The sequence below is a fragment of the Lissotriton helveticus genome, chromosome 12, assembly GCF_964261635.1.
Source record: "Lissotriton helveticus chromosome 12, aLisHel1.1, whole genome shotgun sequence".
Classification (NCBI taxonomy): Eukaryota; Metazoa; Chordata; class Amphibia; order Caudata; family Salamandridae; genus Lissotriton; species Lissotriton helveticus.
This window is the reverse complement of record NC_136073.1, coordinates 821,312,797-821,326,886: the sequence shown is the minus strand read 5'-3', so window position 1 is coordinate 821,326,886 and position 14,090 is coordinate 821,312,797. Positions and strand designations below refer to the sequence as shown.

Here is a 14,090-nt window from a genome sequence, read left to right as displayed (position 1 = left end):
TCTATCCGTGTATGGAAATGCTGGGAGGTGTATTTGCAGTAGCGACCATCCTCACTTGAAGCGAAAAACCTGAACTGCTGATAGACGAAGGCATCCGACGCGGACTCTGTTTAGTAAGGAACCCGGAAGCGATCAATACATTTGCGAATCGTGTCTATCAGCCCAGGCCTGGCTTACCTGACGGCAAAAACATGTAAAGATCCATCCAGTTTCTAGGTCAGGCGAATGATATCCGAGGTGCTGTCACTCCAGGTGACCCTGTCAAGCATCACATCCCTGTCTGAGGCGGCGCTGGACATTATCATCTGAGTCAACAGGGATTGGCCGACGCCGATTCATCCAGAAGCCCAGGTTGTTTATACGTGAGGTCACAGTGACCTGCGCCCTATATCTATCTGGTAAATAACTTTGTGAGCTCTGAAAAGCGAATGCCTCGATTCCCTTATATGAGCGCCACTCTAATCTGCGTTCCCCTTTTGATTTATGAACGTTATGCAGAGTGTTTAATACGAGCTCACGTAACCAGACAGTTTTAGTTAGGAGAGGAAATTCTTCCCAGTTTTTTCTCACTGGATGACAGCAAACAATTGGAGATAGGACAGCTACAAATAACATGGAAGACTGGTAGAAATTCTCCCATCCTTGGCTGTGATCAGCCACAGTCCACCATTAACCGTAACAGTCTGCCAAGTTAAAGAAAGGTGTCAGCAAAATGCTGTTGGGCAAATGCAGCATATAAAGATATCATGCTTCTAAACTTGATTGTGTGTTAGCCTCCAGAGAGCTAGAAGAACAGAAAAGCTGGAAGTGGAATAATCTGTGTTCAGAGTGGTGTGTCTACATTCACCAGACCTTTGGTGGCAAAAGGCATTTAGTCCGTGGTCAAGAGATGGGTTTTCAGTATATATAAAAATCATTAAAAGTTGTACTGGTGTCACTTATGCAGACCCAGGGTCACCCTATTACAAAATAATATTTCAGTTTTTGTTTTCAGAAAGGAGGATCAAGAGGCGTATGCAGGTGCTTTAAAAGATAGTGCTGTAGAAAGCGCCTCACAATAAAGGAAGACAGTGAGGTTCCCTTCAAAGAGACCCCACTTGCTTCCCTCCTGCGTAGTGATTAGCCACTTAAGCTGTGCCTCCTGTTGATATTAACTAGCACAGGCATCTGTCAGTCAATATCAAGTAACACGTTTTATTCATATGCACAATCCCGATGGTTGGATTCTTAGCAAGGGCCTTACCAGCCTCACCTTCAAGGAGCTTTGACACTAGCTCCACTCCACCCGGGCCTGCAATCCTCACCCATGATTTGGTCACAAGATGAAAACAGTGGATCGACTCCACACAGGAACTTCACTGCTCGGTCATAAGCACTGTTAAAAATCCATCTATAAATTAGTAACCACTGCTGATCACATGCCAGACATCAAAAAGGTCCGTTCAGGCCACAGGCCATGTCCGGATGAAGATCACAGCTGACGGAACCATCAAAGGAGGGCTAAATACTTAGACATTATAAAGAAAGAGAGAGAAGCGAGAATCTAAAATGGAAAAATGCTAATGTATCTAAATGGTGCGTCTGTGTCTCCCATTCTGACCACTAAAATACACCATGGCAGGAAAAACTGCTATACTAACATGACCTTATTAAAAACAAAGATTAAAGGCCGGTGGGAGATTTGACCAGGTTACAACCTAGAGATAGACCCGTTAAGATGGCCAGGGAAAGACCTTACAAGTGACAGTAATGTTAACGTAGCACAACAGGTTTCATTTGTTATGTTCTGGTTTCAATTGGGATAAAATTGATGCTGGTACCCTAGATGCCTCACTGTAGAATTGTTCATACGATGAAGCTCCGATATGCCCATCTATGTACAACTTTTGACACAGTAAAATATGTTTTTAAAAAAAAGATTAACAAAAAACGTGCCTTAAAATATCTAGGGTGCTTGTATTTTAATATTTGCCTAGATTTGTCCCAGAATTTAAAGCCAGAGACGCACTTAGTGACACTTGACAAAAACTATCTAACCATTATAAATACAACTAAAACAATCGAAAACACATATGAAGTGCAGAAAATTTAATGTGGTTACTTGGATGTTTGAATGTTAAATTTGTCTTTAGGATACACTGACCTGGCTAAATTACTATATGATGTGAAGAGGAACCAAATATATAACAAAGGAGAGTTTATCAGAAATTACCTCAAAGACGCAGGGCTAGAACCCCAGAACCATATTTTCAATTAAAAATTCTCCGATTTGTTAGCACACCATTTTATGGCGCCACACTCCCTCAGCACAGTTCAGTATTGTTCAACAAGGACGGACAGGCGTCTCTATGCCAAGCAGTCATTGTGTAATCCCTAAATGTTCAATTTTACAGCATAACTATTTGCTTCAAGAAGTCTGGGCATTTTCTCTACCCGCATTTCATTCTCATTGGAATTTTCAGAACAGGTATAATCTATTCCTTTTCCATTTTGAGCATGCTGGACAGGCGGCAAGACATTTAGATTGCAAAAAATAGGAAATATAAGGATTAAACGGTACCTGTAAGGCACACCACACGGCCTCCCAATTGCTTGGACAGTATTTAACTGTGGAATAATAATAATAGTACAGAAACCAGAGCGCCTTCTGGATCTCATAGGTGTGCCTAGTACAGGACAAGTACTGGGAAGCTGAGGGAGTGTGCTGAAATTAAGTATTCTCATTTATAACCAAGTGGGATTCTTTAACGCACGTTTTCTTAAAGCGTGTATATGAGCACACCGCTCACGGTTTCAAAGAAGAGCAACATTCATTGTGGTTTAGAGCTCAGTTCATATTTCAAACATGCAAAACTTGGAATGCCTGGCACATACAGTGATCAGTCACACAACTGAATCCTTCCACAAGTATCCCTTACTCTGTTCAATGGGTGGGTGCACCAGAGCAAGGAAGGACATTTCTGGAACAGCTCCTCTCCAAATTACCATGCATGCACTCCTTGCTCTTGACATTACTTTTCCCTAGACATGGAATGGGGTTCAGCAGTGCTTCAAATGGAAATATAGACGGCCAGGTACACACATTTAGAGTACCAGCCTGCGCCTGAGATGTGCAGAGTAACGTACTCTCCTATTAAACTTATTGTGGCAGTGCTGAGAAATGATGGTACTCTCTCTTTCAAATTAAAATGCAGATACTCAGTACCTGACATTCCCTGGCCATTTAAGCACGGGAGGACAGAAATGGTGCACCCTGGGTCACATTCCAAAAGTTAAGAACAATCTCTGCTTTAGGAAGGGGTACAAAAAACTGTGTTCCTGCCATGCTCCAGCACTACCAAATGTACCTGTGGCAGCCAGGAGGACACTAACCAAACTTGTCGGAGCCACATACTATCTGCAGTCACCAAAACCTGCAGCTATGACACCACCAACTGCATCTGAGGGAATTATATTGCAATGCCTAGATACACTGGGGGTGCTAAATACTGCATTGCACAATAGTGCATCAAAACTAAGCAGGGCTCGCAAATGTTGAGTGGGCATTGCACACGATTGTGTGAAACTCACACAGTGACAAGCCGTAGACACAACTAGGAGATAAGGGCTAAGATATGCAAGGTTTACGGAACACCCTGTTTAGTATTTACTGTAATTACACACCGCATTACTGCGCTTCATGAGGTCAGCATTTCGTAATCAGTGATGAACTGGTCACATGTGATACACAAAGTGCATGTTTAAAATAGCTCGAAACATTAATTTGAGCACCCATGCCACAAGATATTTGAAAGGTGGGTGCAGGGTCAGCGCCATGAACACAACATTCATAGGCATGGTCATGTCACTAACCATAGATCTAGCAGGGCCCTGGGCCTGCCTGTGCGAGTACAGTGCTAAACAACTGCCCCCAAACCTTTCTATGCTCCTCTTTTCTGGACTGGCATGATGGGTATGGATAACACAACGTTATAAGTATATTGGTCATGGTGTATACATTACACTGTTTACTTCACTCTATCGATAAGGCTCATAAACAGTGCAGCACCATGAAAACCACAGGGGCACCTAGTTGGACAGCAATCAAAGAGGGCACCTGGCGGGTAGTCTGCCAAAGGGGCATGCTAGGGAGAGTCAAAAATCGATGCGGCATCCCTGACTGCAACTTTTTTTTTTTTGTAGAGTTTTATATAGCACGAACTTGACCCGAATCGGGTATCAGAGCGCTTTACATAGCACCAGTTATGTTACATGAGGACACACTTTCATTTGTGTTAGGCACGGGAGATTAAGTGATTTGCACAGAATCACAGGATGTTCAGCGTCATTGCCGAGACTCGAACCCAGTTCCCCAGATTCAAGGTCGACCGCCCTAGCCGTTAGGCCAACTCCTTAAACCTTGCCTCCATCTAGTGGGTTGAATAACCCAAGAGTCACAGGTGAACAGACACTGGCTACAAGGGATGAAACCAGAGGGTGTCTAAGTAAAGGGGAACCATATGTCACAGCACTAAACTGAGAGGAAGATTTATAGACCAAAGATGCTCAAAAGAGGGAACACCACACTATGTTGACGTTAGTTAGAAAATATTAAACCAGGACTGACCCGTGGGGAACCTAACAGAGACATGAAAGGACAGACATCTAAAGGGCTCTAATGAGTGGGCTGTGGAGCTACATGGCCAGGCCGTTCACCAACGAATGTCTCGCACTGGAAGGATGAGAATCAGGGGCTAGGCTGCTCATGACCAGAGACACTGTATGTTAAACCTGACAATGACCGAAATTGGTCTGATTCACACAACATACATTACAACCCTGGAAGGTGTTAAAATCTCCCAATTAAGTGAGAACCTAACATTCAATGGTAAGTCACATAAAAAGGAATACCAAGTTTTTTTTTTATAAATACGCACACTTGCGGAGAATACTTCCAACAACATTGTTGGGGGGGGGGGGGGGGGGGAGTGTCCACGGATAAAAAAAAAATAGTAATTTGCTAAACAATCCATAAAGTATCTGCATCATCACCAATGCACCATGTACATACTGTTACCTTAAAGAGGAAGAAACTTATAGCAACTAAAACAAGCACTGGCAAAGGCAATAGGCCCAACTTCATCCACTGATTATTTTGTTTGAGAAGATTTTGTATGAAGGCACACATTCTACAAAAGCATGTTTTGACCTATTAGAGACAATTGGTCTACCTTTTGCCGCTGAGCTTTTGCCTGTGTCAATGCTTATTTTGTTTGTTACGTTTTGTATAAAAGCAAGTATTGGCTGAAAGCGAAAATACATTTACATTTTCACGAAAAAGAACACATAGCACTCGTAGTCCTTGGCACTGAATATGGCTGCTTATTGTGTGAAGGGGCACATTGTGCATATGAAGAATGCCATTAATCACACTCAGGTAAACCAACCGCCTAAGCGGGCTGAACTCTTGCCCGGTGCTGTATGGCGCGGTGGGTGGAAGCAAAGTGTAAACAACACTACAGCATACCAATGTATGAAGGGGCAGACTGGAAAACCATGCAAGTATAGCATACATAGTTTTATGAAAAACAAGAATGTATTGGCTAACGCCAAGCCTAAACAGGCCTCAGCAAAGCCAGAAGGTCTTTCATTGGCTGCCAGCCCTTTGGCTTAATCAATGCTTGATTTGGCATGCTTTTGGTAGTTTTACTATGGGGTGTGGGTAGCAGAGACCACATCAATATATATAAAAATCATTCGTTGAAAGGAAAAACATGTTTTGGTCTCAAAAAGTACATATTGCCATAGTACTCCTTGACACTGAAGGAACTACCTTCTTGCAGATGTACTCCTTGTAAGAGAGCAGAATTCACGTTGAGTGACCAACTGTCCCATGCTGTAGTGCCCCCCCCCAAGCAATTATATCTAGCACAAACTTTGTCAACGAGTATTAGAGAGCGTTACAAAAGAACCAGTCTACGGTACACTTCTTTCTTTGAAGGCGCAGTGAGATTAAGCAATATGTCCAGAATCACAGGATGCTGAGCGGCGCCCAGATTGCTCACCCTATTCCCCAGTTTAAAAGTTGCCATCTCTAGGCTACATCTCCTCCCCAGAGGTTGAGCACTACCCTCATTTTTTAACAGAAGAGTTCAAACCAGAAGACAACAAAAAGGAGAATGCTAAAATACTATAACAATGAAAAAAGAGATACAGTAGGGATGAAAATGAGCCCCCCAAGGATGAAACAAAAAAAGGTGGAAGAAACGCATGAGGTCTAATCAAGAGAGACTTGCCATTCAGCGACCCTGGATCATGCACTTACCCATTACTAATTAAAGACAGAGCTTACTTCTGAGCAATATTAAGTGGGGTATTTATTAGGAACACTAATATTGAATACAAATAATGAAACGCAGCAATTTAAGGTACCAATAAGATGTATTTCCAGGAAGGCCGGCAGCGGGAGTGTTCAGTTCCTCAAAGCAGACCGAGTTTGTGTCTCTTTTTTATTTTATTCGTATTTATATAGCGCGGACTTTACCCGAAAGGACAGTAACTAGTCACACCCGACAACGTGTGCTTGGACTGGACGGTTCCCTCATGTGCAGCCTCAGGACCCGCCATCCGCCTGGAGTTCCCATCCCCACTCCCCGGCTCCGCAGACACTTCCACAGCCCCGAGAGGTACCACTCACCTTCTGAGCAGCGCCCGAGTCGTTACTCGCATCCGTTACTGGCCGTTCCAGGGTAGCCCTTCCCAGCAGCCTCTGCGGCTCCCGCACTCACCGTGGCACCCGCACCGACGCCGCTGCCTGCACAACCTGTGACAGCAGCGCGAGCCTGGCACCTTTCGCCCACTCCCCGGGCCTCGCGGCCACGCCCACCTCCAACCCCGGCAGCCAGTCGAGGCACAGCTCCTTCGACCCGCCACGCCCCGCTGCCAGTGCATGGAAAGGATTGGCTAGCTCAGCTCAGAGGGCGGATCGCGAGGGGAAGATCAAAGTTACGTCAACAAAAGTGTGTAGACTTTCGGTCACGTGACTGAGACTGCAGCCTGATTGCCACGTGGGTCGGTTGCGAAGCAACAGGATGACCCTGACTGTACAGGTGCGGCTACTATTAGGCTGTACGCGCAGCTGCATTCCTTTCACTTTACTGTAAGATGTGCGGTGCGGCAATGTGCATGTATGACTTGAAAATAAAGACCGCAGTGGAGTCTCTAGAAGGCGTTTATAGGGCCAACATATAAAAGTACTGCGGCAACCTGCATATATACAGCCATTTAAACAATTCTAGGCCCAACTATTAAACATTGATGTACCTGCCCACATTACGAAACAGGAAAGAGGGTGAAAGTGGAAAAACAATGGGTGGCATGTATTTTCCCCTTTGCCTAATATTGAAATAGGAGCAAATGTAAACAAGAGACGGCTAAAATAAAGCCATGTTTTCCTCTTTAAAAATCAGGGGTCTCCTGCCTGAATAGGGTTTATTGGCATATATGGGGTAATGATCTCAGAAGTGTCTCAATCACTCCAGTTCTCTTAACACCACTTTCTTCTGAAGTCTCTTGGTTAGACACTTCCCCTCTTTTTTTTCCTCATATCTTCCAGAAACCATTCATCTATATATCTCACATCTCATTGCTTTCCTCTTCAGAACCCACATTTCTCTTGTGTCCCCTTTTCCCCCTTGTGTGCTGATGATGAAAAATAAATGGTGGTCCCCAAAAATAAGTGCCGGTGGGCCCCACCTGTAACAACTGGCTCAAATTAAGCCTTGATCCGAGCTTCAAAGAGATGCCACTGACGCGTTAAAAAAAACAGAAGTATAGCCACATTTTTAAGTTCCCAAGTCAAAGTGAGTTACTGCATGTGAACCTGCCTTCAAGGAGTGGGGCAAGATGTATTTTTTTTAAGACGGCTCACAAAAGACTTCCCATAGTCAATTTTTGAAAGCACAGGGGATTGGACCAGGGTTTTGAGGTCCTGTTCGGGAATTAACAAGCACATCTCTCAGAGAATCCTTAGCTGAGAGCAGACACTATTGACCACAGTATTCATTTGCATTTGCAGACCGATTTTCTTGATCAGTATAAAGCCTATAGATTTAGCACTGTATAAGACTGAAGGTTTCCTATCCAGATAGCATAGGGTGCAAGTCTGGATTCTGCTCGTAAGAGAGCATGAATGGGAGAAATTAGGAGAAACTCCGTTTTCAAAGGAATGCGTTTTAAGTGGTGTGAAGTCGTCCAAGCGTGCACCGTTTGCAGAGTTTTAACAAGGTGTCGACCGTCCTCGGGAGCTGTAATATTAAAATCTGTGTATCATCAACATACTGATGATACAACATACCATTATGCTTGAGTATGACACCGAGGGGTTCTATAGAGAGAATGAAAAGAGAAGAGGCCAATATGAGCCCTAGTAGGACGGCTTGTGTCAGGGAAACGGAAGGGGAGAAGACATTGCCAAGTTTGATCTATTGAGCCTGGATGGTCTAGTAAGAAATGAACCAGGAGACAAAAGTTGCCAGAGTTAACAATGGAGAGAACTTTATCCGGTACTTGGAGCAAGCACGTTTCCATACTGCAGCCCAGTCTAAAACCAATAGAAACATGTTGAAAGTTAATTATTCGCAATGTATTATGTAAGGTACAACTATCCATTAAGTTACTGGTTGCAGAAGTATGGGCGGAATAGAGGATACACTTTTGCAGCCAGATACATAATAGCTCAGCACCTACCTAAAAAACAATGTGTCGCAGCAAAAAAATGTAGTGCAACTTCTAGAATACTAATCAAGCATGAAATGATCTCCCAAATGAATGAATCAAGTCTTCAAATTCTTGTGAGAAACTATTTTCCTTTTTTATTTCTTTATGTGATATTTCATCAGATTTTTTATAAAAAACACAAGGCAATGTTCATAGACATAGCCGACCTGACGCGTTTCGTCCTCACGGGACTTCTTCAAGGCTGTTTGTGTTTTTTTTAGTTCATTCACAAATGTAGCTAACATAATCATGTGCCGTTACGTCTAATAAAATACTGCAAATTTAATTCTTCTACTAAAAGCCGAACACTCTGATGATCTTTGTATGCTGATGCCCATAAGGTTTTATGGTATCCCTAAATCTTATATTAAAAAGCACCGCCTTTGTAATTTGTATGTTCGAAAAAAGCTAAGGGGTATAGTAGCCCCATTAGAGCAAAATCAAGGATAAGCGTGGTCTGAAGTCCGGGTCTGTGCAATTTTTTTGCAGCCAACTAATATATCTAACACTTGGTTGGCCACAGGAACGTCTTCAGTTTGACAGGGGGTTAGGTGGCCGTGATTGAATGATTATCAGTGTTCCTGGATGGATTTTCTCATATGGAACCTGAGGAAGGGCTCCAAGTAGTGAGTCTGACTTGTGCTTTGTCCTGAGGGCCTTTTTCCATTTGTGTGCCACAGGAGATCTAACTCAGCTAAGGAGGGCCCTTAGTTAGTCTATGTCCAAAATAACCCTCTAGCACAGACACAATCAGCACACTGGGAGGCTGAATCTTAGTTTCTCTTAAAAAGAAATATTATTTCAGCGTAAATTACACAAAACACGAGCCAGTGATTGGTCTAGGAGGTACATTGCATCATAGGTCCTGGCTTCTTCTTGGAGTCCACAAAGAAAGCCCCAGGGTTCCAAGTGCAGAAAACATCAAGGGAAGGTCATTGCTTTCAAGAGGCAAGATATTAGTCACTCACTGGGTGATTTCAAATGTTCATTCTGGTACCTGTAGTCCTGAATTCATAAGGAGGTAGACAGCAATACAGCTAAAAGCGTACAAAATAAAACCCCAAACCGAATGACCTACTCGGGCATGGCATAGGTGACATAAGAGCTCTGTAAAGAAAGGTATGTGAGAGCTCACAGGACCTGCAGGGATCCATAGATCTAGAAACTTCAGGAAGGTTCCCCAAATTCATGAAGGCCAGGAGATAGAGGGAGGACAACGATTAAGGGAGATCAAGAGTTGAAAAAACAGACCGTGAACAGAAGACCTGGTAGTTGCAGGGTTGGCAGGTGATGAACAGAACCTCAGCCCAGAAATAGCAAGGGGCTCTTGGAAGTTTGGAGCTGTAGTGGCAGCCCTCAGAGAAGATGATCCATTAGCTTAAGGGAGCCCAGGGGTTTCATGCCTAGCTCACGTTTCAGGTTTGCTAGATTCTAAATTGGCAGTAATGGCAGGTCTTCTTGCTTTGTTTACGCCACCAATTTAGTATTATTTATTTGGTCACTTTGATGGAGCAAGGATTCGCACGTTACGCGCCTTGCTTGAATTCATGAACCTCAAATAATGTTAATGAAGTAATCCAACATGTTTTGTCCTACTAATTTCCCTTTTATTTGACATTTGGGGTGTCCTAGAGACGCTTGCCTATGTGTTTACTAACTCAATAACGTTTGTAACTAAAAATGGCCGCTGTTTGGCGGGTTTCCTTCTGCGCATGCGTTAGTCACACTCACGTGACGTGACGTACTTGCAGTTCTGGTGGGAATCTTTTGCGCTTGCGCACTTGCATTAAGATGGTCGCTTTGTGTCCTCACATGGTGAAGCTTGCGCTGATGCTTTAGTGTTATTGTTTGTTTTGCACTAAAACCCTAATGCCATAGTTTATATGAAGTAAGGGGTATAGAGTAGCTATTCATGGTATACAGTTGTCCTGAGGTGGTCGGGACGTAGGAACCTGTACTGGCTACTGTCGGTTCTACCGTAGGAGTGGGGGAAAAGACGAACACAGGCGCCTTCAGTAATGGGTTTAACGAAGGCTTTATTGGGATGTAAGTCTTTTTCATGAAAAACAGTCCTTGAAAGTTAGCCAAAGAAATACGTCAGTTCTCCAGCTTCTGTACTTCTAGTCCTGGGATAGGGTGGCCGTGCTCTGAACCGGGCGTCTTCTTCTCGAATCCGCTCCCGTACCGGCAAAGAAAAGGAAAAACGGGGGTCAGGGCAATGAAATAGAATGATACTTCACAAAGGACCGGGAGTGAGGGAAGAGCCGTCGTGAGCTGGTGCACGTAACAATACCCTTAAAGGTGGGGAAGGAGGTGCTCGTGAAAAGGGCAGAGGGATCAGGGCTTTTTACAGGCACAATCACTGCTGTTTCCGCCGCCCGACCCAACCCGCTACCCGGCCCGTACCTCTTGGAGCCACGCTCCTCCCGTGGGAACGTGGCGGGGCGAAGCGTGGAATCGTTGGCCTCCAGGCGGGTCGGTCTACTTCCGTTCAGGATCCTGGTAACTCCCGTCGTCTTCCGCGCGTACCTCCACACCTAGGTAAACGCCGTCCGTCGAGGTTTCTGTCCTTCCGGCTTTTGACGTCGTTACGCTTTCAGGGGGTGGAGTCTCGTCTCCGGGGTCAGAGGTCTTAAAGGGACCATCAGCATTAACGAGTGGGACCCAGCCTGACTCGTCCTCTTCGGTCCATGACGAAGGTGTACTCTGTGGGGACAAGGGGCACGGTAAAAGAGGTGTGGCTGTCCACCACTCTGCGTTAGCCTGAGGTTCCGACACACGTGCCCCGTCACAACAGTGTATTCATTTATTTCTGTGTTTTAATTTGTTTTCGCTTACTTTTCATGTACCGCGATAATTGAGGGTCTGAGAGGCACTCGTGAATCCATATTGAGCAACCTTTCTGCGCATGACAGTCTTCTGCCGGTGGCATTGAAACCTTGCCAACCAGAGGTCCCTGCCAAGAGGCTCCTGAGAAAGTGACCTGCGACCTAGCAGGAGAAGCTGAACTGTCCTGCAAACGCAACAAATGTATTAATTTCCATTGTATTCTGTAGAGTATGTCATGGGAACCCCAAAATCAATAGGCGGTCCCAGAATATGTAAATGGAGGCTTGTAGAATTTAAATGTGATTGGTATGTTGACCTATCCTACTTGGGGACCAATCGAAATTGGGGATTCTGACACTTGCAACATTTGGGGGGTGGTACACTGACCCGAAAACAGTATAACTAGCCTAGGTTTAGCTAGAGAAATTGTCGGACTTGTCCGAATAGCTGACCTGTCACTGACCCAACGCACTCAATAGGTGACTGATACAGAGAGCTGCGGAGCACTCTGTCCGAAACTTTCCATAGACTCGAGGGGTTTTGCTGAGAAACCTTAAGTGCTGGGGGAGCACTTTGCTGAGGGAATCGATAACCCAATCGGGGTTCTGTCTGATAGCTGCAGAGAGGGTGGAGCGCAGGCGTTGCTTCCGAACTGCGGGTGCTGGTCATTCCTTGGTGGTCCTGTCCTGATCCTAATCTGGGTTTCCTGTCCTGTCCTGGGGTGTCCATTCTGCACCTGCTGTCCTGTCGATGACTGTCCTTCCTTGGGGTCCCTCCCGTTCTTAACTGACCTGTGGCCAGGGTTGGTCTTCACACCATTCTAGGTAAATATAGTGCTGAAACTCTATACTGCACCTTTCTATTTTCCGTCTTTTGCTTTAATAAAGACATACCTTTGCATATGTTGATTTTTCCATGCTTTTCGCAACCTACTAAATGAAAAGGTCATACATGATTGCTGTTCTCTAGCATGTTCCTATGTTTCCTTTCCCTTAAGCTCGATTCTCCATACTGTTCATGAAAGTAGAGGTGTTTTAATATTTTTCCTATTTTAGCTGACTGAAATGATGTTACTAGAATTATAGCGTGTCACAATTTTTTACCTTTCCTATAGTGGTATAGCATTCTAAAATTCTCGCAATATAAACCACGTCTTTTTCTCTACCCATATATCCGAAGTATCTTCCAGTAGCAACATTCTAGTATGTTCCTTAGTTTCCCCGTCTTTAGTTAATCCGTTCAAATCTAAACTCTGAAGCTTCTGATTAGCATGTTCCCTGTTCATACTTCCCTGTAGTCTAATAAATGGTTAGCCTGATCTATTTCCTTTATGGATATGTGCTCTTTGTTATTCTGGTTATAGATTGCTTAATAGTTGTGAACCTCATGTTTTCCGAATCTGAAATCTAGATAAAATCTTTAAAACTTCTTGTAGTCTGTGGTCTTTATGAATACAAAGAAATATAAAAGTTGGTATTTGGTTGTCTGCCTTTCTTTTACAGCTAGCTCCCTGATCCATTGTTGTCATAGGTACCCGTAATGGTGGATTGGTAAGTCGGGTACAGTAGGAATAAAATAGGAAGGAACAGGGTTACTGGTAGTAGAGTGTAAGGTCACCTGATTAATGTATATGGTAAATTGAAGTTTATGGGCCCGATACGTATATGGTAAAATTGTTGGTTGGGTGACCTGCGCGCTCTATCAGTAATAATTACTAATAGAGCGCGCAGGTCACCCAACCAACGATTTTACCATATACGTATCGGGCCCATAAACTTCAATTTACCATATACATTAATCAGGTGACCTTACACTCTACTACCAGTAACCCTGTTCCTTCCTATTTTATTCCTACTGTACCCGACTTACCAATCCACCATTACGGGTACCTATGACCACAATGGATCAGGGAGCTAGCTGTAAAAGAAAGGCAGACAACCAAATACCAACTTTTATATTTCTTTGTATTCATAAAGACCACAGACTACGGAGAAGTTTTAAAGATTTTATCTAGATTTCAGATTCGGAAAACATGAGGTTCACAACTATTAAGCAAGCTATAACCAGAATTACAAAGAGCACATATCCATAAAGGAAATAGATCAGGCTAACCATTTATTAGACTACAGGGAGGTATGAACAGGGAACATGCTAATCAGAAGCTTCAGAGTTTAGATTTGAACGGATTAACTAAAGACTGGGAAACTAAGGAACATACTAGAATGTTGCTACTGGAAGATACTTCGGATATATGGGTAGAGAAAAAGACGTGGTTTATATTGCGAGAATTTTAGAATGCTATACCACTATAGGAAAGGTAAAAAATTGGGACACGCTATAATTCTAGTAACATCATTTCAGTCAGCTAAAATAGGAAAAATATTAAAACACCTCTACTTTCATGAACAGTATGGAGAATCGAGCTTAAGGGAAAGGAAACGTAGGAACATGCTAGAGAACAGCAATCATGTATGACCTTTTCATTTAATAGGTTGCGAAAAGCA

At 43.7% G+C, this 14,090-nt stretch overlaps 1 protein-coding gene across 2 annotated transcripts in view; it reads right to left on the bottom strand.

Moving 5' to 3' along the window:
- CGN (cingulin) overlaps positions 1-6,859 on the bottom strand; it is a 222,679-nt gene extending 215,820 nt beyond the window's left edge. The window contains exon 1 of one of the 2 annotated variants that reach the window (XM_078671006.1): positions 6,768-6,859. The gene's annotated coding sequence lies outside the window, so the exon portion shown is untranslated. Of the gene's footprint in view, positions 1-6,676 lie in introns of both variants that reach the window. The other variant, XM_078671007.1, reaches the window with a different exon arrangement.
- Positions 6,860-14,090: the final 7,231 nt, after the last annotated feature.